Below are 573 nucleotides of genomic sequence, written 5' to 3' on the forward strand. Positions count from 1 at the left end.
TCTTCCCTGTTTCTCTGGTCTCTCCTAGTGAAACCCAGAATCCTCCGAGTTCTGCAGAAGAGTTGTTGTCAGGCGAGTTGGACGGAGCTGCAGCAGTTAATGAGTTCAGTGGAGCCCGGAAGGTTCTGGAATCTCCCCATGGGATGTTCCTGTAAACATCTCTGGTGACCTTTAACCCCCCTCCTGGGCCGGAGAAAAATCTGCCAGCTGAAACTCCTGCATGTGCCAAAGACGGACGAATTCTGCCACATTTTAACTTTTCATTTTCAGTCTGATGACGTGAAAAACAGTTTATTGGCTCATCGACTCAACAATGTTGGTCCAATCGGATGTTTCTGTCACCTGGACTGAATAAACGGATCATCACTCAGCTCAGACGGTCTGATGGTGAAGGAGGAGATTCAGGTCTGGATGAACGGCTCCGTCGGCACGGCAACCCTCAGCTGGCAGCATCAGATATGCATCAGGGAGGAATGAGATGCTGCAGCTGAGCAGAGCGCCGCAAACAGAACAGAGTGAGTCTGATGCTGGCGGTCTGACCTGAGGGAGTTAACCAGTTGGAACTGGTTCCAG

Source organism: Poecilia reticulata, linkage group LG5 (genome assembly GCF_000633615.1).
Source record: "Poecilia reticulata strain Guanapo linkage group LG5, Guppy_female_1.0+MT, whole genome shotgun sequence".
Lineage (NCBI taxonomy): Eukaryota > Metazoa > Chordata > Actinopteri > Cyprinodontiformes > Poeciliidae > Poecilia > Poecilia reticulata.